Genomic DNA, 2,500 nt, shown 5'->3' with positions numbered 1-2,500 from the left:
GAAGTCCCGCCGCGGCAGCAGCCGCCCCCCCTCCCTACCACCCTGGCGGGGCATCCGCCCAAAGCCCACCCCAAGCGTTCCAAAGTACCGAGGAGCGTTGCAAACGGGAACGGCCCGGACACGCGTCCCGGTCGCACGGGATGCGCGTCCCGGTCGCACGGGTCGCGCGTCCCGGGAGGACAGACCGAGCAAGCCGAGGTGCCGCTCACGGCCGCCGCGAGGGACGTACGGCGCCGGCGCCCGCGCCCCGTGGCACGGCCTAGAGCGTGCCCCCCTGCCACCCCATCGGGGCATCGGCGCAAAGCCCACCGCGGGGTAGATAACCGAAGGCAACGAGGGACGGTGGATGCACATATCCGAGCAGTGGCGATAGGGCCGGAGGGAGCACCGACAGGGCCGTGAGATTTTAAAGTACCGAGGGAATTTGCAAACCGGGCCCGCCCCTCCCCCCGTCCATCGCACGCCGATCGGGGGTCCGGCGCCCCGCGGGGGGCTGCCGGCATGCGCTCCCGGTGCAGGCATCGACGAGCCGCCCGCGACCTCCACTCGGGTCCGAGCCCCCAAGCGCGGATGCCGAAACGCGCCGGCCGCGGCAGCCCCACCCCTGCCACCCCATCGGGGCATCGGCGCAAGGCCCACCCTGGGGTAGATAACCGAAGGCAACGAGGGACGGTGGATGCACATATCCGAGCAATAGCGATAGGGCCGGAGCGAAGACCGAGGGGGTCGGGGGGTTTTAATGTTCCGAGGGAAGTTGGAAACGGGGCCCGCCCGGACGCCCGTCCCTCGCACGCCGATCGGGGGTCCCGCACCCCGCGGGGGGCTGCCGGCATGCGCCCCTAGTACAAGCATCGACGAGTCGCCCGCGACCTCCACTCGGATCCGGCGGCGCACGCGCGGATGGCGAAACGCGGCGGCCGCGGCTGCAGCCCCCCTACCACCCCGTTGGCGCGTCGGCGCAAAGCCCACCCCGGGGAGGATAACCGAAGGCGACGAGGGACGATGCATGCACATATCCGAGCAAATACCGAGAGGGTCGGGGGGAAGACCGAGAGGCAAGGGGTGTTTAGAGTACCGAGGGAAGTTGCGAAAGGGGCCCGCCCGGACGCTCGCCGCTCGCAGGCGATCCGGCGGGGCGCACGGAGGGCGCCGCCCATCGCCGGAGCTTGCTCGGTCATCTCTGCCGCACGGACACGTAAGCGCCGCCGCGCAAGGTTCGGCCGGCGGGGCGGACGGTTCGCCGCCGCAGGCCTTTCCCGCAGCCGGAACGTGGGCCCGGCGTTGCGCGCCGGCGGGCCGCGCAATCCGCCGGGGCGCACGGCGGGCGCCGCCCGTCGCCGGGGCTTCGCTCGGTCATCTCGGCCGCACGGACACGTGCGCGCAGCCGCGGAAGGTTCGGCCGGCGGGGCGGACGGTTCGCCGACGCAGGCCTCTCCCGCGGCCGGAACGCGGGACCGGCGTTGCGCGCCGGCGGAAGGCGCGATCCGGCAGGGCGCACGGCGGGCGCCGCCCGGGCTTCGCTCGGTCATCTCGGCCGCACGGACACGTGCGCGCCGCCCATCGCCGGGGCTTCGCTCGGTCATCTCGGCCGCGCCGCCACGTGCGCGCCGCCGCGGAAGGCTTGGCCGGCCGGGCGGACGGTTCGCCGCCGCAGGCCTTTCCCGCAGCATGCGCCCCTTCGCCCGAACGACCGCGGGACTCCGGTACGGCCTAGCCGTCGGCCGCCCGGCTGCAAGCCGTCGGGGCCGCTCGATCCCCGTCGCGTGCCGGCCGCCGCTCGGGCCAGCCGGCCGGCTGCCGCACGTAACCTCTGACCTCATCAGCGGTCGATCCGCACCGCGCTGGTCTTCGGTGCGGACCCGTCGGGGCCGTGCCGCGCCGGCCGTCGCATCCGGTTCCGCAGGCGCCGCCCGGTTGCCTCCCGCCCTCGTGCGCTCGCGCCGGCCGGGCGACGCGGTGCCCGCGGGACTCGGGCATGGTTGAGCCGTCGGCCGCCCGGCGGCATGCCGCCGCCGCTCCGCGCCGCGTGCCGGCTGCGCTCCTCCCCGCGCCCGTCCGCGGGCGGGCCCGCCGCCGCTCGCGCCGGCCGGGCGACGCGGTGCCCGCGGGACTCGGGCATGGTTGAGCCGTCGGCCGCCCGGCGGCATGCCGCCGCCGCTCCGCGCCGCGTGCCGGCTGCGCTCCTCCCCGCGCCCGTCCGCGGGCGGGCCCGCCGCCGCTCGCGCCGGCCGGGCGACGCGGTGCCCGCGGGACTCGGGCACGGTTGAGCCGACGGCCGCCCGGCGGCATGCCGCCGCCGCTCCGCGCCGCGTGCCGGCTGCGCTCCTCCCCGCGCCCGTCCGTGGGCGGGCCCGCCGCCGCTCGGCCTAGCCCCCCGGCTGCCGCACGTAACCTGCGACCTCGTCGGCGCTGGATGCGCGTCGTGACAGTTTTCGGTGGGGCGCCGCGGAGGCGCCGGGGGCCCATGCGACGGGCCAGGGGGCGAACGGAGGGCTCGGTC

The sequence above is a fragment of the Phoenix dactylifera genome, chromosome 10 (assembly GCF_051530095.1).
Source record: "Phoenix dactylifera cultivar Ajwa chromosome 10, Ajwa_hap1_PhDact_Kaust_v1.1, whole genome shotgun sequence".
Classification (NCBI taxonomy): Eukaryota; Viridiplantae; Streptophyta; class Magnoliopsida; order Arecales; family Arecaceae; genus Phoenix; species Phoenix dactylifera.
Note: the sequence above shows the minus strand (reverse complement) of the source record.